At 51.5% G+C, this 22,100-nt stretch overlaps 1 protein-coding gene and 1 long non-coding RNA gene across 3 annotated transcripts in view; one reads left to right on the forward strand and one right to left on the reverse strand.

The window, feature by feature from the left end:
* Window positions 1-22,100, reverse strand: part of GRK5 (G protein-coupled receptor kinase 5) — a 226,746-nt gene that overhangs the window by 142,572 nt on the left and 62,074 nt on the right. The window lies entirely within an intron of this gene.
* On the forward strand, window positions 553-13,593 carry LOC145524261 (uncharacterized). Its single transcript, XR_014067353.1, has 4 exons — window positions 553-704; window positions 5,534-5,636; window positions 6,336-6,451; window positions 12,848-13,593. It is a non-coding gene; the product is annotated as an uncharacterized LOC145524261 (long non-coding RNA).

A 22,100-nucleotide genomic window follows, 5' to 3' on the forward strand; every position in this document is an offset into this window, starting at 1 on the left:
GCTGATTCCTTCCAGAGGTTCTAGGGGAGACTATTTCTGATGCCTTTTCCGACTCCTAGAGTCTGCCTGCATTCCTCAGCTTGCAGTCCCTTCCCGCATCTTAAAAGCCGGCAGTCACTGGTTCAGTGTCTCTCAGGCTGCATCACTCTGGCCTCCTATTCTGTAGTCAAATCTCCATCTGCCTCCTTCTTATAAAGATCTTTGTGATTACATTGGGCCCATCAGGATAATCCAGGCAAACCTCCCCATCTCAAGATTCTTTAATTAATTTAATTAACTTCATTAACTGAAAAGTCCCTTTACCGCCAAGGCAACATATTCACAAGTTGCAGGGATTTCAGATGTTGACATCTTCAGGAGCCCTTGTTCAGCCTTCCACAAGTGGTGATTTAAGATCACACATTCTCAGATCAGACTGCCTGGGTTTACATCCCAACTATGTCCTTTCCTAGCTGTGTGATTCTGGGAAAGTCACTCAACCTCTCTGTGTTTCCACTGACTCTTTTGTGACCTCATAGACCCAGGAGTCATGAGCGTGTAAAGCATTTTAGCACAGTGAAGAAAGCTCAATGAGAAAGGGCTTTAATTATTCCCTCCTCTCCACCAGACTCAGCACTAATGGATGCCAGAGCTGGGAGGGGCCTTGGTGATCACACAGCCCTGCCCCTCAACGAACAGCTGGGGACACAGAGGCCCAGAGAGAAGTGAGTCATGTGGGGCACACAGCACTTTCTCAGGCAAAGCCCGGCTGCCCTCTAATAACCAACCTGGCACCAATGCCCTCTAATAATCAACCTGGCACCGACTTGCCGGAAAGAGGGTCCAGAAGGGCAGAGGCCACAGCCTGCTGCACCCAGCACCCTGCCCTGCACCCAGTAGATGCTGGAGGATGCTGCAGCCAGAAAGTCACAGGGAGGGGGTGGGAAGCTCTCCCCTGCAGAACGCCAGCAGGAAGCACCTGCAGGTGCGGCGCCCTGGCCTGAATCTCACACCCGCGGTTCCCACCCCACCCACCAGGCTCGCGGGGCCAGAATCAGACTCAACACATCTCCCCCCAGGAGAGGTCAGAGGACTAATCTCAGCTAGGGATGTCGAGACCCAAGTTCAGGGCCAAGAGAAAGCTCTGGACCGACTGCAAACGTCAGCCGGGCCCCTTGCTTCCTTCCCTTTCTGCGCGACCTCAGATGCGACGCCTCCCCTCTTCGGGCCTCTGTTTCCACGCACGGTCAGAAAAGAGAAGACCAGATCAGTGATCGTCAATCTTCAATCCCCACTTCCATGGATTTCAGAGAGTTCTAGAAGAGCCGTCCCTGGACACAAAGCTGAAGCGCATGCCCAGCTTGCTCGTCCAGATGTCAAAGTTCACCAGCGTGTGCAATTCAGGCTGAACAGACATGTTGGAAGGTGTCTGTGATCAACAAAATGGGGGAAATAGTGACTCACCCCACACAATGGCCGGGTGAGCAGGCAAACTCCTCCACAAAAGGAGAGCAGGATCAGCACAGGCCCTTGGCAGAAACTCAACTAGGCTCCACTGCATCTAACCAAAGAGGGCTGACTCACCCCAGGGGTTCCCCTCCCACAAGGCTAGCTTAGGCAGGCAATGCTGCAGATGGTCCAGTTTCTGCGACCATCACACTGTCCTCCGGCTGACACCCAGGATTCCCACAAGGCCTTCCCAAGGGCCTTTCCCATGATCTCAGGGGCAGCTAAAAGCAGATATTCAAACAGAGAGGTCATGGGGGTAGCCTGCAGGGCAAAAGCCAGACTTTTACTTTCTTCCTCACTGGGAAAATTTCCTGCCTCAGGGCCTTTGCACATGTCATTCCCCTGGTCAGATACACATTCCAGTATCTTGGTTTTTTTAATGAAATATTTCAAGCTTAAAGAGAGTTAAAAAATTTTTTTGATGTATATACCCACAGGTTTTGTGAAAATAATTCATTCACCCACGCTCTGTTGACAGTGGGTTATTTCCAAATTTTTACCGTCACAAATAATGCTGTTCTGAGCACTCTGACACACATTACCTCCACCTCCTCCAACAAGCATTCAGGTCTCATTCCTCAAACCTGCTCCCCATCAATCCAAGAGTTATGTCTTCATGTTTCTCCCCAACGGCTCCTCAGTCTCTTCATCAAAGTACTTATCACGATTTATGTCTTTATTAGGTCCTCATCTAAAGGGACAGAGGCCATGTCCCCTTTGCTCTCAAGCGCTCAGTGAGAGGTCACTGAGCAGACCTCAGTTAGTGTCTGCACTGCAAATGAGTGAGAGAATGAATGAATGAGTGAGCGAGGTATCACCCCAGAAGCAGGCTGTACTGGGCTCCTTTCCACCCAGGACTCTGAGAGATGATCTGGCACAGCTTCTGCTTGCCTCTTGCTCTGCCCTCAAAAGGATGAGAAGAGAGGCCAAGAATCCCCTGGAGATCTTGGCTTCCTGAAGCTTCAGAGAGCCCTAAGCCCTGAAGCAGGGAGCCCTGGGAGCTGGAGCGTCTGAGGCTCTGGGCCAGGCCCTCAGCGCCAAGCCCAAGGTGAGATTCAGGAGACCTTCACCTGGGCTTTCCCAGGGCTCCTTGCAGCCAGGCACCTGGTCCTGCCCCACTTCAGCATGTTTGGGAAGCACGCTTCTGCTGGCCACGCCCAGTCGTGACAAGCTGCTGCTCTGGGACCCGGCTACCTGGACCAGGGGGCTGCCCCCTCATTCCTGGCAACCCCGTGCTGCTGAAACAGACCAGCCCCCACCTGCCGGCCATACTTGACCTTGGGTTGGGCCAAGGGGCAGGGCTGGGCAAGGCATGTTCAGTTCAGTCATTCAGTCATGTCAGACTCCTTGCGATCTCATGGACTGCACCATACCAGGCCTCCCTGTCCATCACCAACTCCCAGAGTTTACTCAAACTCATGTCCATTGAGTTGGTGATGCCATCCAACCATCTTATCTTCTGTCAACCCCTTCTCCTCCCACCTTCAGTCTTTCCCAGAATCAGGGTCTTTTCAAATGAGTCAGCTCTTTGCATCAGATGGCCAAAGTATTGGAGTTTCAGCTTCAACATCAGTCCTTCCAATGAATATTCAGGACTAATTTCCTTTAAGATGGACTGGTTGGATCTCCTTGCAGTCCAAGAGTCTTCTCCAACACCACAGTTCAAAAGCATCAGTTCTTTGGCACTCAGCTTTCTTTATAGTCCAACTCTCACATCCATACATGACTACTGGAAAAACCATAGCCTTGACAACGGACTTCACTTGCTATCAATCACTTGGGGTCTCTGTTTCCAAAACAAGAGAAAGTGATGGAAATAGAAAACTGGGTGGCAGCCAAAAAAAACAGTAACAGTAATAGATGTAGCTGGTGTTTCTGAGCAGCCTCTCTGCAGGCTGGCCTCTCTGCATCCTCCCCTCCTCTCGACAAGGAGGAGCCGCTGTGACAGATGAGGACACTAGGGGTGGGCAGCCATCCTCCCCTTGCTCTGGGGGATGCCAGGGCCTTAACCAAGCAGGCTTCAGGACCAGCTGCTGAAGCAGACTGGACACTGAGGGACAGACAGGCCACGATGCTAAGAATGGTGATATTTTATTTTATGATATTTTATTTGCCTGGGCTGTGTCTTTGCTGCAATGTGCAGGCTTTCTCTAGTTGTGGTATGTGGGCTTCATTGCCCCACCACACGTGGGATCTCAGCCCCCCAACCAGGAATCAAACCCGCATTCCTTGTATTAGAAGGCAGGTTCCTAACCATCGAATCACCAGGGAAGTCCCACATGGTGATATTCTTAAAAAGACAAGCAGCACAAGACTCCTGCCAGTCCATCCAGGCCCCCCTGCTGCAGATTTCTGGGTGCTCTGTCAGAAGTCTACCCTCCAAGCACGCAGCACAGACCCCTATTCAATTTCTGGCTGCCCACCTCTTTTTAAGCGTGTGGCCTTTGACTAGTTGCGTCCCTTCCGGCCTCCATTTCCTCCTCTGTGAAATGGGAGAATGCTTGCTGGATTAGGGGGGGTCAGCTGAGGAAACGTCCAGGAGGCATTCAGTGCTGAATGGATCCCGGCAGCTTCCCCAGTGGCCAAGGGGTGGGGCGGGGGGAAACCATTCTGGTCCTGAACCTGCCCCGCCCCCTTCAAGGGCCAGGACACTGAACCCTGAGGATGGGAGTGAAAGGAGTAACCACCACACACACACACACACACACACACTCACTCACTCACTCACACACACACACAAAGACTGGGCTTTGTTCTGAATACAGAGGCTGCTGAAGGGCACCCGTGCGTCTGCCCCAGCACCACGGAGGGTGCAGGCTATGACCGCCTGGGGTGGAGAGCACCCTAGGGCCCCGGAGGGAGGGTGACAATCATGGGCAGCCACCTGCTCCCTGAGTTCCCCGCTCTGAGGCTTGGGGGTCCTGACGAGAAGCTTGCCTGCCCTCCTTACGCCGTCCTTCTGACACACCTGCTTCCTCAGCACACAGTGATTTTCTTTCGATTTCACTCTTCTCCAACTTAGCGTTACGGCCTGAATTCTGAGTCTCAGGAGCAGGGCTCAGTCGTGGCCAGGCCGAAAACCCTCAAATCAGAGACTACCTCCTCGAGAGGCAGAGAAAGCTGAAATGCCATGGGTCCCCCACTCAAGGCACTGCTGTCTCCTCCCACTAATGCTGACTGTGAGGTGTCATTCAACATCCCCATTTCAGAGGTGAGAAGACTGAGGCTCAGAGCCCTGCTGTATGGTACACAGGCAGGAATGGGAGACGTGGGATTGGAGCCCAGGCCTCTTGGCCTTTCAAAGACAAATGCCTCAGCTGAGGCCAGCATAGTCTGAGAGGAATAGAACGCGAGCCACCTTTAAACTGCCTGGGAACCACATCGAACAAGGAAAAAGAAATAAGCAAAATAAATTTTGGTAACATTTCACATTTAACTCGGTGTATCAAATATCATTCAACACGTAATCAGTATAAAAAAATATTAAAGAGACACTTGACTTTTTTTGGTCATACTTCATCTCGGAAATAGTATACACTCAGTTCACATCCCAGTTCAGACTGGCTACATTTCAGGGGCTCCGTGGCCATAAATGGTGAGTGGCTACCAGCTTGGACAGTGCAGGTCCAGAGGAACAGAGAAGCAGCAAAGACCAGGGGCTGCCCATCCACTCATACATGCATTTATTCACTCACTCAACCTACCAACCAGTCTTTACTGGGTACTTACAAGGGGCCAGGCGGGGGTCATACAATGTGAATGAGGAGGAAGCAAGTCCCACCCCCACGGGTTTACACTGCGGAGCTGGGGGACATGGAGACGGTGGCAGTCAGGAAAGTCACACCCCACTGGCTCAGTCCAGGGTCCTGTCCCTAGGAAGACAAGCTTGGACGGTCACCTGCCAGGCTAGGGCCCCTGAACGGAAGGTTTGGGACATGTGGGTACATAACACCTCCTTTTTGGGACATCAGAATCACAACCCCTCCCCCCTCCCGGTTACAGCTCAATTGGCACAATAACCTTTTGGCATGATTTTCATCCTCAGACCCTGAGGGAGCCCTTCGGATTTGTCCAGACCTGATGGAGGAGCTTTGCTCTCCACCCACCAGCAAGAACGGGCAGCGGCAGATCAAGTGGAAATCGGTCAGGTGTGCCCCTGTGGGTGCCAGGGTGGTGGCGGGCAGGGCCAGGGCAGCTGTGGTGACTGCCCCCAAAAGACAGAGCTGACACTGCTCCTGCCAAGCGCAAAGGTCTCCTGCACCTCCAACTCCCACCAGGCCTGAACCCCGCAGCAAGCCCTCTAGGGAAGGAATGAGAAAGGGAGGGAAGGCGGCAGGGAGGGACTGCTGTTTCTGCAAACTCCCAGCGGTCCTCCTCCACGGAGGAGCAGGGGTTCTCCGGCCCACTCGCCCTAGACAGGGACACGGAGCTGGCCCTCAGCACACAACGGGTCAGGGGACAGCGTGGTACACCGGCAACAGGGTTGGATGTTGGCAACAGACTTAATACCAGGAGTCAGGGGCCTGTCGGTGAGATTGGCCGCTAACTGCCTAGGTGACCTTGGACCAAACCCTCTAAACCACGGTCTCTGCATCTACAAAATGGGAATAAGATCGTCTACCCTGCTGCTCGGGGTTGTGAGGAGTAACTGAGAAAATGCATGTTCGGTTCTTGGCACAGGGCAGGGTGAGCACTCAATCAATAATAGCTCTCACTGTTGTCCCAAAGTTGTTGTCACCGGGGCTGTCAACCACAACCCTTGGCCACATCCTGATCACTGGCCCCTCAGCCAGGTTGCCCTGGGCTGCCTCTCGGGCATTAAATCCTAAGTTCCCCAACTTCCCCAGACTCCAGGTAACATGACGCTGTCCAGCCTTCTGGATCCAGAAAAGCAGGTGGAGTCAACCCCTCCAAGTATGCTAATGGGCGCCCACAGGAGCCAGGTACCACGTGGCACTTGAGGGTAAGTAAGGACTCTGTTGGGGCGGGGACACTGCAGACCATTCAGCTGAGGAGGTGAACAAATCAGAGGAGCCCTACCGAGCCCCAAACCCAGGAGACACTCCACTCTTCACTCCTCCCGCCCCCCGCACTTATATTCCACTCTGGGTCCATGCCCACATCTGCGGTTTCTACAGCAAAACACACATCTGTCCCCTCTCTGTCTCCACAACTGCCACTTTGGGCTGGGCCAGCGTCCGCTCTGTCCCCGGACAGGAGGGACCAGCCTCCCTCCTGCTCTCCCACCTCTGTTCTCATCGCTTCAAACCATCTCCGCCCAGCAGCCTGAGCATCCAAACCCAAACCAAAGCGTGGCATTCTCTCACGCAAAGTCCTCCAACGACTTACAACGAGTTTGGAGTACTGTCCAAAGCCCCACACACGAGTAGCCCCCGCCTGCCTCTCACCTCGGCCCCCACGGTCCACACTGCCCTCCAGGCATCCTGACCTCATCAAATTCCCATGTAGGCTTTGCAGTTGGTGCCTACCTCCGGGCCTTTGCTCTGGCTGTGCCCCCTTCCGGACCACCCCATGCGGGCCCCTTTCTGACAACCCTGAGTCACACGACCCCCGTGGAGGCTGCCTGGGTCCCCACCTACGGTAACACCTCTACCCACGGAGTTGGCCTCCTTCTCTCATCTGGTCCTGCTTTATCTCCCTGACTCCACAGTTCTCATCATTATAGGGAATTACCCCTGTTTATGCATTTATAGATTATTTCTATCTGACATGATCACGTTTGCTTCCTGGTTTACTCCCGGTCACCACCCTGACCCAAAGGCAGGGATGGCATCTGCCTTGGTCACTGCTGACCCTCGGAGTCCAGAACAACGGCAGACACACAGCCCTCTGTGAGTGCCTGCGACCGTCTTCCAAGTCACTGAATAACCATGGGACAGAGACCCCCTCCATGAAACATCACTGACTCTGAGAGGGTGTGGGTGCAGGGGGAGGAGGACCAGGTAGGAGGAAGGGAGCAGATGCTGGTGCCACCAGAGCAACCTTTGCCCCAGTGACCGTGTCCTCAAGCAGCGATGGGGCAGGTGGGGCGTGTCACCCTGGCGACAGTTGGCTCCTCCAGAGGCCCTGGCGGGGGCCCCAGGAAACCCCTGGCTTCCGTGTGGAAGGAGCCCCGAAGGCCCCGCTCCCAGTTCCCAGTCTCTGCTCAGACACCTGGACCAACATGCCTTCTGGCCCTAAGAAGTATTTACATTTTGATTAAGTCGGTTTTAAACCACCAGGTAGGCTGGCCTGAGGCCTCGGCACCCCAGCCAATCCTGCTGTAGTAAGAGCATGCTGGGGGGCAGGTAGAAAGTATGGGACCAAGGAGGGGCTCACCCATGCCCCCAGGAGCCCCCTAACCCCACTCTCCACCCTAAACCCCCTGCCAGACTGAGGGAACCGCTGACTTTGTGAACAGTATCGGTAAGCAGTGTGGGGAGCCCCAAAGTCCTGCCTGGGAAATAAACCCTCGGGGTGAGGAACAGGGGCACCCCAACCAAGCCAGGCCCCCAGGAGAGCGGCCCTTGGACTGTGCTGCCCCTGACCAGGGCCTCCCTCCTGCCAGGTGGTGTCTCACCCAGGAAGCAGGAAGTGAGTCTATTCCAAACTGGGGACTTGTGCAGGGCACATTTTTATCCTGTTGGATGTACTCTGAGGACTCCAGTAACAACCAACCATTGTGAGACCTCGGGAGGCTGGGATAGAGTCCAGTTACTTATTTACAACCTTCAAGTCTCCTTGAAACTGTGATGCTGGGAGCAGCAAGTGACACCCTAAAGGAATGTGGACTCTTGTATTCAATACATCCACTGGGCAAGACATGGTCCCCACACCTGCTCCCCGCCACCCCACCTGCAAAGGGAAAAGGTCCAGATAACTAAGAAATGCTTCCAAAAGGTGATTTCCTTCATTTCGGGCCCCTTTCAAAGGAAATCAAGCTTCCTTACCAGAAAGCAGGATTCTGTTTGTTCCACCCAGAGCTGCAATGGCAAAATGATTTTAAGCCTGTGAGCATCAAACAGATGGGAATGACTGCCTGGAGTTCCAGGACTCGAGACAGGGTTCAGGCTCAGTGGACAGGAGTGCGGCAATTAACTAGCAATGTCTGTCACTGGCAGGAGGAGGGAAATAATGCTATGCATGATTCATGCATGTTTGCAGTTTAGGGTTTAGGTTTTAGCAAAATCAGCAGTGGGAATTCAGAAAACCAGGGATTCAATTAGTAAGAAAGCATGGTCAAAGTGACAACAATAAAAAAAAGGCAGAAGATTTTGGAGAACCAAAGAGAGAGCTCGTGGCAATTTCTTGGGCAAAGGGACATATCACTTCCAGAAAGATCAGGCCACTTCCGAGGCAGCTGTCAAGATGGGACATGTCCCAGAGCCACCCCATCTGAGCTGTCAACTACGGTCCACTCTCAGTTCCTCAGATAGACTCAATTCCAGACTTCTCACGAGACAGCGCATGTTTGACCTTTAAGGGCGCAGAAATAAATACCCAGAGTTATAAACAGGGTTTGCTGCCACTGTTGGGGGGTGATGGTGTGTGGGTTGTCGGGGGGAGGTCTCCTTGATGACAGGCATACGTTTGAAATCAGAGGGAATAAACCATAATGAAAGTTATGGTTTATTTATCCAGCTATATGTAACCATATCACTTTGCTATACACTGGAAACTAATACAACATTGCAAATCAACTATACTTCAATTAAAAAAATACTTATTGAATGCTTTCTCTATCCTTATTGGGTTGTTATATTAAAATGGCCAAGTTAACTAAAAAATAAAACAAAAAAGGGTTTGGGAAAGGAGGAGCTGGAGCACAGAACGTTCCATCAGTTAGGCTTCCCCTAGGCAGGGCCGGGCGGGACTGGGGTTTACAGCAGAAGTGACAAGCCGCCTAGCAGAGCACCATGGGCATTTTTTCAGGACAAAGGAGGCACCTCTGCCTATACCTTTCTATCTCAACAGAAGACAAAGGAAAAGGCTCCCAGCATGATTGCCTGAGGCACCTTACCAGGAGGGCCAAAACCTGCTGGGGTTGCTAGCTGGGTCCCCAGTTTGAGAATCACAGCTAAGGAAAGGCTTACACAAGAGCAAGCGGGATAATTACAGGGTTGGGAGGAGGGTGAGTTCAAAGTGGCCACATCCCTCAGCCCGCTGTCCCAGGGTGCCTTCCAGGGAACGCAACTTATTTCCCAGAGGAGCCAAGGAGACAGTGTCCATTTCTACAGAACACAAGGAGACCTGGAAAGGAACTTCTGTTGCAGCACAAAGCATTGACGTGAAACTGGAGGGGAAGGTTCCAGAACATGCTACACTAACTAGGAGGAGAAGGCTCAGTGATGTGTGGTCTGCGGTGTGGAGATCCAGGGGATAGCTCCCCAATCCGCATAAGTCACAGGGCTGTCAAACGCATGGGAGACAGTGGAAGACCGTGAGAAAGTGCCAACTGCAAGTGCCGGCAACCACCTGACTGAACCTTGAATGCAATGAGTGGTGAGTCCAAGAGGCCAGACCCAAACAAGAGGTAGCATGTGATTGTGTGCATCCAGAGTTCAAAGGTGGGCAAAATCAACCCCAGGTGTTAGCAGCACTTTGGAGCAAGCAGACACTGGAGGGGGCTCCAGGGGGCTTCTAGGGTGTTGGCTCTGTGATGTGCATGCTTTGCAAAATCCCATCCAGCAGTGCACTGATTGCTTCTGCCTTTTCTACACGAATAGTGAAGTGAGTGAAGTGAATAGTGAATAGTGAAGTCGCTCAGTTGTGTCCGACTCTTTGCAACCCCATGGACAGTCCATGGAATTCTCCAGGCCAGAATAATGGAGTGGGTAGCCTTTCCCTTCTCCAGGGGATCTTCCCAACCTAGGGATCGAACCCAGGTCTTTCATATTGCAGGTGGATTCTTTACCAGGTGAGCCACAAGGGAAGTCCAAGAATAGTGGAGTGGGTAGCCTATCCCTTCTCCAGAGGATCTTCCTGACCCAGGAATCGAACCGGGGTCTCCCACATTGCAGGCAGATTCTTTACCAACTGAGCTATCACCTCAATAAAAAATTTACCCCCCCCCAACAAAAAAATTGTTTGAAAGTCTTTTGCAAACTTCTAGGTCACAATATTAACATAAGGGACGTGTTCTAAAACACAAGAGCTATCAATCTCCTAGAAATGAAAGGCAGGTGAAACAATTTCCCAAAGTTCCAGTTCACCCAATGAGACAATGATAGTGTTGGAGAGATATCAGATTGGAGGAGGCCAGGAATGTGGTCAGGACGGGACAAGGAACAGGGTGATCAGAGCACAAGCCTGGAGGTGACTTCTCCAATCACCAGGACTGTGAGCCGAGTAAGAAATCCCAGCTCTCTGCTTTCTGCTACAGCCGATGATGACTCCCACTAGGGTGGTGGTGTTCAGTCGCTCAGTCGTGTCCGACTCTTTGCGAACCCATGGACTGCAGCACGCCAGGCTTCCTTGTCCTTCACTATCTCCCGGAGTTTGCTCAAACTCATATCCATCGAGTCAGTGATGCCATCCAACCATCTCATCCCCTGTTGCCCCCTGCTCCTGCTGCCCTCAATCTTTCCCACCATCAGAGTCTTTTCCAGTGAGTTAGCTCTTCGCATGAGGTGGCCAAAGTATTGGAGCTTCAGCTTCAACATCAGTCCTTCCAATGAATATTCAGGGTTGATTTCCTTTAGGATTGACTTACACTAGGGTGTAAGCTCCCAGACACAGGACTTTGCCTTATTTGGCACCTGGAATCGTATCTGGTACACAGGACAAGCTCGATAATCTTGATGAATGAGTAAGGGAACAAAGGAGCCAACAGTACTGATCTCAGACCTGCACTGTGAGGACCCTACAAGACATCACAGGTACAGTGCTAAGCAGAGCACGTGCAAGCAGTAAATGCTGGATAAACGTTAGCTGGCATTCGGACTTGGGTCTGTGCAATGCTCTCCCACCACCATAGAGGCATCTCTCCCAGACCTAGGTACCCTTCTCTCCCCACTAAGGAAGGGTCAGGAGCAAGTGCAAATGCATCTTCTCAAACTATGAGGCCTGAGTCCCAGTCCCCTCCCCACTCCATTCTGCAGCTCCCCAGCCCTGTAAAGTGAAAGGAGGGTGTGAAAATACTGCTGCTTCCAGACCCCAGGGGATTAGCAGGTGACTGTCAAGCATCTGAAAAGACAGAGTGCTCTTGTTATTACTAAACCAAAATAGCCGCATCTCCTCGCTCCCTCCAACCACAGGTGCCTATTTCAGGTTTAACATAACAATAGTCTTGTTCCCCCTCCCTGACTTGGGTACCACCCTGAAGAGACATTTAGAGTGAGAGATGGGGCTGCACCTGCATCAGAGTTTCTAGGTGCCAGCCACTCCCATCCACTGCACCACCAGGGGCCACAAGGTGCCGGCATGGCAGTAAGAAGGCTGCCTTGTGCCTGGAACTGGGCAGGTCGACATAAACTGATTTCCTGCCACCCATCGTCAAGAGTTCACCAGAGTGACAGCCACGTGGGCAGTGCTCCAGGAGGGCAAGGGGTGGACAGGAACATGCTCCGATTCTTTGCGACACTGTGGACTGTAGCCCGCCAGGCTCCTCTGTCCATGGGATCATCCAGGCAAGAACACTGGAGTGGGTTGCCATTCCCGTCTCTAGGGGATCGTCCCGACCCAGGGATTGAAGCCCCATCTCCTGCATCTGGACAGGAACAGAAGCCCTTAATGCCCAGAGCATTTTCTGTGTACCCTGCTGTTGCTTCATTGAAGGCAAACCCTGCCTTGAAGCTTTACAACTACCCCATGGGACAGCAGCATCTGTCAGTTATTAATAAATAATACAGCAGCATGGTCAGAAGAAAGTGGACCGGATCACACATCAGGAGCCCAGGTTCAGGCTGAATGTGCCTCTGTATGACTCTCCAGGCCTCTATAGTCTCATCTGTTAAATGAGAGAAAGAAGTACTTCCCCCGCCTCGTTCACAAGAGTCAAAGAACAGTGTAAGCGAGTCCCACACTCAGGCTCTTGACCTTAAACTACAAGTGATCCATACTTTGTTTAGGCTTTAGTTTCTTTATCTATAAAATGAGACAGTTCTTGTCCAAAAGGCTGCCAGAAAGATGACACGGGCTGATGCCCCTTGGCACTTGGTGCAAGGCTGACCCAGAGCTAGAGCTCAGTGTCACTGGGATTAAGTTATTAAAGGCACTTTGTCAACCAGAAAGTCAATATGACTGGAGAGCCTCACCCTGTCTCAGCTGGCAAAATGCATCCCTGAGTTTGTGTACCACTTCAAATGTATGTATCCTCTGAGGGCAAAAACTAAGTTTGGGGCTTATTTATTTTTTTTAGAATTCTCTGAAAGACCCCCAAAATAGCCACCCGCCTGAGGCAGGGACCCAAAAACAATGAGCGGATGAGCATGAAGCGAAGGCACCAGGAGATTGTGAAGGCCGAGGAGGAGGACTGAGAAGGCAGTTCCTTCCTGGCTCCAGGAAGCAGCTCTGCGCCCACCAGCACCCACGGCAGCCGTGGCTACGCCCTCCAGAGCCAGTCCTGCCGGCGGGATCCACCCACTCATCCACAATGGAACAAATGACCCCAAGAGGAGCCTGGGCCCACCTGCCTGCTTCTCCAAGGATGCCAGACAGAACCACTACCTTGGTATGTCGCTAAAAGGGCAACGCAGATTTCACCGAGTTTCCTGCTGAGCTGTGTCACTTTGGAAACCCAAGGATCCCTCCCCTTTGTGTTGTGGATGCCAGCTTGCAAAAAGTGGAAGAGATTAAGCTACAAAAAACTTGAAGGTCATGGAGAGAAAGACCCCCCGCCTGCCACTGGATGATCCCCACTCTGTCATTGCCCACTTGCCACCATCTGCCCACAGCCAGTTCCGGGGGCCTCTACCACGCGTTTCCACTGCCTAAGACTCCTCTCACCCCCAACCTAATGTCTACTCACCCCTCCAGGACCAACAAAGGCTCACTTTTGTGCAAAGTTTCTCCTACTACTTGCCAAAGGGACCACCTACCTCCCCAGTCCCCTTGCTTCCCAGTCTATCCCGGGCTCCTCTACTGAATAAACAGGCTTCCATCTGTGACTGCACTGGGCTTGCTACTGGAAATACAGGGATGAAAGCGCCCCACCCCCTGCTTTCAGGAGCCCAGTCCAGAAGACAAGACAGGCCAGGAAACAGATGATTATGCCCAACTATAGAACCCATATGAACAGGAGGCTGTAGGACCACAGAAGTGGAAAACCAAACCCAGGGAATCTCGTTAGTTAGTTAGTGTTAGTCATTCAGTCATGTCCAACTCTTTGAGATCCCATGGACTGTAGCCTGCCAGGTTCCTCTGTCCATGGGCTTCTCCAGGCAAGGATACTGGAGTGGGTTGCCATGCCCTCCTCCAGGGGATCTTCCCAACCCAGGGATTGAACCCAGGTCTCCTGCATTGCAGGCAGATTCTTTACCGCTGAGCCACCAGGGAAGCCCCTATCTAGAATCTAGAAGTCTCTCCAAAGGAGGGATGCTTCATCATGACCTGAAAGGACAAGAAAGTGCCCTCCAAACAGAGGTGAGTGAGAGGGCATTCCAGGCAGAGGCTTCAGAGGGTCAGGGGTCGTTGGGAATGGCTGGATCGTAAGTGTCTGGGAAGGAACAGGAGTCTGGGGGGAGAAGATGGAGCTAGTTTGTGGGAGGAAAACCATGATCAGATGAAAGTTTTAGAGTCACCATGATGTTAGCAAGACCAGGAGGTATTGCATTGGCCAAAACGTTCGTTCGGGTTTTTCCATAAGATGCTACAGAAAAATCCACACGAACTTTTTTGGCCAACTCAGTATTTTGGGGGCCACTGCAAGAGTGCAGGCGAGACAAGGAATGAGACTCTGAACCAGGATAGTGGCAGCAGAGGTGAGAACCAAGGACAGAGGTGATGAGAAGGAGCCAGATGTGGAGAGACTGGGACAGAGGCATCTTCAGAAGCAGCTCAGCACTTGGGAGTGCTTGTGCTTCAACCACCCCTGCTAAGCAAGTGCTCCTTTCCAGCAGCAGCCAGTTTTTCTACTTCTCTTGAGCACAGAGTAGCCTCCCAACTGATAAGTAGTGGGCTTCCCAGGTGGCGGAGTAATAAAGAATCCACCTACCAATGCGGGAGATGCAAGAGAGGAAGGTTTGATCCCAGAGTCAGGAAGATCCCTTGGAATAGGAAATGGCAACCCACGCCAGGATTCTTGCCTGGAATATTCCATGGACAGAGGAACCTGGCAGGCTACAGACCATGGGGTCGCAAAGAGTCGGACATGACTGAGCACGCACACACACAGGTTGAACTAAAAGTTTTAAATCCTAGAAGGATCCCTGAAATGTAGGTATTTGACATGCCAGACACTGATCGGAGAGGAACAAAGAACACGGTTGCACAAACTGATAGAAACAAGAGAACCATACCCCAGTCAGGTCAAAGACAGCTCCACTGAGGCATAATAAAACTGCTTCCAGGAAGTCAATCAACAGATAGGCCCTGGGTCATGGGGAGACTCAGGCATAGAGGACATGTGGCACAAAGACCAAGACACAGGGAAATTACTCTCTTCCAGGCTTCTACTCATCACTATCTGGGAGGCTGTGTGACTACGGCCAAGTCGCCAACCCTCTCTGGGCTTCAGAGCCTACATACGGGATCTTCCCAACCCAGGAATCGAGCCCCATTTTCTTACAATGCAGGCAGATTCTTTACCGTCTGAGCCACTAGGGAAGCCCAAGAATACTGGAGTGGGTAGCCTATCCTTTCTCCAGAGGATCTTCCCGACCCAGGAGTCAAACCAGGGTTTCCTGCATTGCAGGAGGATTCTTTACCAGCTGAGCTAATAGGGGAAGCCCAGATGAGAATTCAGAGGCTACAAATACGCCCACAGGCTGCTGCCATCCTTGACTCCCACAGTGGGAGGGAGAGCAGACCAGGTCCCACCTCCTGGTCTGTCCCATACTCTGTCCAGAATACCCGCTCCTCAGAGCAAAGACATTAAGCATTTCCTGCTGTCGAGGGAGACGCCTGTTTACAGCTCTCAGTGGGTCCAGTCTTAGGTCTTCAAAAGCAGAGGAAAAGCTGCTCAAAAATCCTTGATCACAGCAAGGTCGAAAATAGCTGCAGGCTCAATTTTCAGGAACCTCTCAGAATCTTTAAGTAAGGGCCATATATACACGTGGGCAGAAAATAGCTCCAAGGAGCCCTCACAGCACCCAAAAACAAAAACAAAGAAACAAAACAACCTTACTCTCCCCATCCCTCAAACCTTTTTCTTTTAATGAAAAAATTCTTTTAAAATGACAGTTCTGCAAAGAAAATATGCTCCTTTACCATATTTTCTCATGCAGTTAAAAATACAAGTGTTGCAGAAAAAAAAGTTTTGTTTGAGGTCAGAAGGGGGAAAAAGGCATGTGTTTTTGAAATCTTGGGAAATAAACAGACTCAGCCCTCATCTGCTGGCTCTCTGGGAATGTGACCTAAAGTGCTGCTGGGGGGTCAGAGAGCTGTTTAAAGGAAAGTTCAAGGGCACGCCAGAGGCTGGGGATTAGTAGCTTGGACATTGTGTCCCCCTCTCCAGATGAGGAGCTGCATGTAGAGGTGAAACGGCAGGGAAACAAGCGCCCCATGAGGCAGGTCCATATCTGACCGGGCCAGGCTGTGCGGACACACTACAGACGGGCAGGAGCAGTGACATCGGTTAGGGGTGGTGGAGATGCTATTCACTCGGGGGCCAGGGTCACACTGGGTGGTCCCTTGGCCTGACCTGTCCACTCTCAGCAGTGGCTCAAGAACCCACAATAAAGCCGGCTCCTGGGAAGTTCAGGAAGCAGGGCTCAGAGGTGACTCGTGCACTGAATGCATATTTAGTAAGCACCTACCGTGTGCTTAGACCGAGCAACTGGACACTGCAGCTACAACCAACAAGACAGGCCCTGGCCTGCGCGGAGCTTACATCTGGGTGTACAGAGCCCCTCCATTCTCTCCTCCCCACTCCCCGCCCTGTGGGCCTCCTGACAAACCTGGTGGGCCCCGGTGTGTGCCAAGCCTCCACCAACAAGGCCTGGAGTGGGCCACGCCCCTGGGCTCAAGGCTCATAAACTCCTGGGGGTGGGGGTGATCCTGCAGGCAGTCAGGGTGGGGAGGAGAACAGACGCAGCACCTGGGGTGGTGTGTGGGCAGCCAGAGAGATGTGCCCTTGTAGGAGCTAGACAGCTCCTGCCTCCCCAGCTCTGAGCTAACCCTGGGGCCAAGAAACGGAGGCACGGGCTCCATTCCAAAGTGTGAGAACCGCCCAGCCCTGAGAGGGGGAATAGAAGCCAAGGATGCGGATGCACTGGGGAGCAGCAGCGCTCCAACCAGGACTTTGGAATCGGTCAAGGCTCAGTTTGGATCTGAGGCTCATCGTTCACGAGCTGTGTCTACCTCGACAGTCACTTCGCCTCTCTGAACCTGAATCCTCCACGGTTGGCAGAGCCAACCTCCCAGAGACCAGCTTGCCACTGGCACCTGACAAAGCAGAGAATGATGTCCCTCCTGCCTGGACGTTATAGAGGTGTGAACAGTGGTGTAAGAGGCAGGGCAGGTGGCCATGGATTTTGCCAGAGAAAGTTCAAAACATTTTAAAAGATAAAATGTCACCTGAGCTAAGTCTGAGATAGGAATACAATTTCTACAAGAAGAAAAAGAGAAGGTATTCGAAGCCCAGAGGAAACAGGCTTTTTTTTTTTCCAGGGGGCCTTCTAATGACATTTCTAAGTCCTGAAATGAAAGATTTGTGATGAAGAGAAAAAGTAAAAATGGCAATAATAATACACAACATTTTAAAAAGAAATTAAAAAAAAAGATTTCCAATGAATTATGACTAGATGGACGGATGTAGCTTTTCGTTCCTTCCTTCCCCTCCTTCCTGCTCTTCAACATACATTTATTGAGCACTTACTATGTGCTGCAGAAGGAACAGATTGGTGAGTGAGACAGACACGGATGTCTCTGGGAGTTGACATCTGACCCGCTGACATCTGACCCTCACAACCACCCAGAGTCGGTTTGGCCAAGTCAAGAAGCTTGAATTATGCACAGCAGCTTTGAGCAGAAACAGATCAAAGGAAACTCCATCAGCCTTCACCAACCTACCCCCCGACTCCCCATCTCCCCACCTTTCCCACCGAAACCACCACACCCAGACAAGGGAATGGGTGGCCGTCTACGTGGAGGGCTAAAATGATCAGAGACAACCGACTTTCCGGCTCCCTTGAAACTCCCCAACTCCTCCTGTAAACAATCATTTAGACTGCAGAACAACCTTTTCCCTTCAAATTATAGCAAGTTGAAAAACAGAGTCACAGAGGCCAGCAAACTCCTGGGAGAGTTGATCTTGCTCTTGTGGCTTAAGGAAAGGTGAAGGGGCCACAGAGGCCCTAGGTGGGAGTCCCCACCGAACCCATTGGACCTGGCTGAAAAGTCAATCACAGGCTGTGGCAAGCGTGTTAGGGCAAAACGCCTAATAAACACATTCTTTTTCCCAAAAGAGGGCAGATTTTACTTCAAAAGACTTAAAACACTTGGGGAACTCAATTAATCAAAGAAATTATTCAGCCAGGGTGGTTAGCTCAGCCTGAAGACTTCAAAATCACCCTGATGAAATATTAAGGATGATTGAACTGGCTGAAGGGTACAAGGGCTTCATCATACCATCCTCTCTGTGTCTGCTGCTGCTGCTGCTAAGTCGCTTCAGTCGTGTCTGACTCTGTGTGACCCCATAGACAGCAGCCTACTAGGCTCCGCCGTCTCTGGGATTCTCCAGGCAAGAACACTGGAGTGGGTTGCCATTTCCTTCTCCAATGCATGAAAGTGAAAAGTGAAAGTGAAGTCACTCAGTCGTGTCCGACTCGTAGCGACCCCATGGACTGCAGCCCACCAGGCTCCTCTGTCCATGGGATTTTCCAGGCAAGAGTATTGGAGTGGGGTGCCATTGCCTTCTCCACTCTGTGTCTGAGTACACCTGAAATTTTTCAAAATGAAGTTTTAAAAAGACAGCTGAAAGAACAACACAATACCTTAAGGCTATAGGATAAATAAAAATAAAATATCCACAGTACAGTTAATAAATACAATAACCGTCCCCCTCATGGGAATTCCCTGGTGGCCGCGGGGTTAGGACTCATCACTTTCACTGTTATGGCCTCAGATTCAGTCTCTGAATGGGGAAGTAAGATCCTACAAGCCATGCAGTAAAAATAAAACAAACAAACAAACAAAAAGACAACTGGATTTCTGGGGTGTTTGGCTCTATAAACTACTTCTACCTGCACAGCATCTAATTTGAACTGGAAAATAGGTATCATTAGTCCCAGTTTGCAGATGGGAGAGTCTTGCCCGAGGGCTTTCTGCCAAGAAGCCTAGGTAAGAACTTGAAGGCGGGAGAAGGGGATAACAGAGGATGAGGTGGTTGGACGGCATCACCAACTCAACGGACATGAGTTTGAGTATACTCTGGGAGTTGGTGATGAACAGGGAGGCCTGGCATGCTGCAGTCCATGGGGTCGCAAAGACTCAGACACGACTGAGAGACTGAACTGAAATGAACTGAAGAACTTGAACTGGGCCCCAGGGCCTATTACGATGGCCTTCATCCCTGGCTCTGCCCCAGCCCTAGCAGCTCCGGGCTCCCCTATTTCTGCCTCAGGGCATGTGGCCTTATCAGTCAGTTGCTATTTTTTTAATGCTAAAATATTTTGCCCACCCCTACTCCTTTTCCCAGGCCACCTCATCCTGTATCACAGGGCAGGATGTTAAGAACTGAGCCATGCCCCCACCCCAAGCCACGCAGGACTGACTATTCAGTCACCCACCAGGGCTTCTCAGTCCAACATCCATCTTCCTGGCTGGATCTTGGGGTCAAACTCTTACTGGGCTAATGGATGGTCCTCAGTATAAAGTGTTTCCAGTGGCACAAGCTACAGGAGATGGTGAAGGACAGGGAAGCCTGGTGTGCTGTAGTCCATGGGATTGCAAAGATTCGGACACGACTGAGTTAGTGAACAACAAAAGTGGCGTAAGTCAAGTCATCATAACAGAGTGCTTCCCAAGTCCAGGCTGAAACATTCCAGCCCCGACGATCTTTTCAGAAACCTTGTCTGAGCGGGAGACTGGCCACAGATTGATCTCTGCCCGGAACCAGAAACCAAGACCGGGGCGGGGTGTGGTGAGGGGGGCGGTGCAGTGGGTGGGCTGGGGGAGAGGCTGGCTCAGGAAGACCTTTTCTCCCCACCCACCCTCCTCTCATTGCATCTTCAGACCATCCAGGAAACATTTTAAGTGACAGTCTTAACCCCTTTCATTCAAGGCCCATTTGAGAAAACACTAGTGCATTACTGTCCCTGCTTCTGCTCACACACCCTCCCCCTTGCTGGGTCTGTAATTTCTAGTCTCCCTGCCTACAGGTCACGTCCAAGCCCGAGGGGCCCTAAGTGCGTCAGCCAGCGCTGACCCCATGATGTATGGGTTTGATGACTTCACTCCTGACACCGGCTGGTAGACATATTCTATTTGTATACTCAGAACTTCTGTTATGTCTGAAACCTCATAACCTTTCCCGAAGAACACATCGTACCTGTTCTGAGCTCCAGGGAGCTTTGCAACGGCCTTGGGCCAAAAGCAACACGGCTCAGAGCCAGATCCCCACGCAGACAAGCAAAGCCTCCCCGAAGCTCAGGGCTAGGAACTCAGGGTGTCTGCCCTCCATACAGCCCTGCCCTGTCCCAGACAGCAGGAGAGATGCTTCATCCTTGGGGGCAACCCCGAGGGGATCATCCCTTTCCAAGGCCGCAGCTTTCGCCTGGCACACACAACTGGGGAGATCTAGCAGGCGCCTTCTAGAACCCAACACACAGGCTCAGGCCTGCCATGCTCTCTCATCTGTTATTCCCTTTGACCACTTCCTCATGCTTTCTCAGCTCCAGATGACAACAACTCCCAATATTCATTCATTGACTAGCAGAACGATACAGAGCTACAACACCCAACGCAGAAACCACCAGAGGAAAGGAGCTACTGAGCACCCAAGATGCAGCTGCTCCAAACTCAGACCTTAAAATACATACTGGATTTAACACTCGGCATGAATCAAACCTGTCAGATATCTTACTAGGAATATTTATACAGATGACATGTTAACACTAATCTTGTGCATATAGTAGACTGAATAAAATATTAAAGTAATTTCAGATGTTTCTCTCTTACTTTTTTTTCTTTTACTTTTTTTAAATGGGACTAGACATTTTCAGTTTCACAGGAGGCTCACATGAATTTCCTACTGGCCGGCACCGGTCTAGACAGTGACTGTGAGCTACTACCTGGGTCCAAACCTCAGCTCCATTTATTAGCTGTTTGCTGTTGGGCAGGTTTCTTTCCCCATCTGCGCTCCAGCTTTGCCACCTGCACACAGGGGATAAAAGTACCTAACTGCCCAGAGTTGGGGGAGGCTTCAATGAAATCACATAGACTTGCAGTGACCATAGCTGCTGGCATTCAATAAATGTTGGCTGCTATTCTTCATTCAACAAAGATTTACTGACCTCCTGGCGTGCCAGGCTCCATACTAAGACCTGGGGACACAAAGATGAACCTTAAAACATTCTCCTGCTGAAGGCATTTCCCGTCCTACCCACCCTCAGCTCCAAACCAGGTCTTAAAGTGCCAGTTTCACCTCTCGGCTTTGCTACAGTGTGACCCTGAGCGACTTAGGTTGCAAGGCAGGGGACTCAAGGTCCCATCTGCAGAGTGAGGGATGGGACGTCCAGCTGAGACAGAAGCTTGATGACTGAGAGCCCATGTAAACCATCAGGACAGTCAGGTCACCTCACAGCAGGCCTGGCCCCCAGAGGGCAGGCACAGAGCTCCGATCAACCCGGAACAAGCCTCCCTGGGTGATAGCATCTGTGCCCCAGGCCCCATTCACTCTTGGCCAGGGAGTCCAGGGAGGGGGCATTCCAGAAACCAGCAACTCCCAGCCCCAGGAATACATGTGAGTTGCTCCCTCCCCCAGGCCCCACCCCAAGTTCCTCATTTTCCAGCCAGAGAAGGACTTGAAGGGCCTGGAGGTGGGAATGGGGAGGTGGGAAGGTGGGGATGGGAGGTGGGACTTGGCTTCATTTTCATAACATACACATCTCAAGATCAACTATTTTATATCATCTTCAAATGAGACTACGCTCACCCCCGGGGAGAGGGGACACTTCTATTTGATCCCAGCTCCACCCCACGTGCAGTGTACTATGAATCAGTATTTCTTCTACATCCTGTCATTACCTCGTACCTAGAGTGGCTATGCAGTTTCTGTTTAAAAAGTGCCATCTTAATAAAGGTAAATCATTTTAAATGCCGTAATGTTTGTAACCTTCTTGTGGAATTTTAAATTTTGTTAATGAACACGCAGCTGCAGAACAAAACAATGGAGAGCAGGCCAGACTTCTTGCCACCTCCAAGAGGCCTTGAGATATGCCCACCTTTGCAGAAGGGCCAGTCTCCATGGGCACTTGTGACTGTCCAGGCTTAGAGGAAGGACTGGACCCCCA

Source organism: Giraffa tippelskirchi, chromosome 2 (genome assembly GCF_054371585.1).
Source record: "Giraffa tippelskirchi isolate mGirTip1 chromosome 2, T2T-mGirTip1v1.2.pri, whole genome shotgun sequence".
NCBI classification, from domain to species: Eukaryota; Metazoa; Chordata; class Mammalia; order Artiodactyla; family Giraffidae; genus Giraffa; species Giraffa tippelskirchi.